Below are 325 nucleotides of genomic sequence, written 5' to 3' on the forward strand. Positions count from 1 at the left end.
CTGCGCCCGGCTGGCCTGCGCCCCGCCCGTCCGCCCGCCGCCAGATGCGCGAGGGGGTGGGGGGGGGGTCGGTCGTGCGCCAGGTAAGCTGCCGCGCTCGTGCACGTGGCCTCCCCGCCGCCGGGGTAGGTTGGTGCTCGGTTCAGCCATCGGCGGTCCCCTCCATTGCAGGGATCCGCTGGGTGTCGCGGCGCCGCACGCGCCCTTGGCCCACGTACGCGTCGCGGACACCCCTTTTCTCTTTCTCTCTCAGGATTCGTATATGACAATGCCGAGAAACGTACCGACAATTTGCTGCACCGCCCGCCGGACCGCTCACAAGGCT

Source organism: Mobula birostris, unplaced genomic scaffold (genome assembly GCF_030028105.1).
Source record: "Mobula birostris isolate sMobBir1 unplaced genomic scaffold, sMobBir1.hap1 scaffold_380, whole genome shotgun sequence".
Taxonomy (NCBI): domain Eukaryota; kingdom Metazoa; phylum Chordata; class Chondrichthyes; order Myliobatiformes; family Myliobatidae; genus Mobula; species Mobula birostris.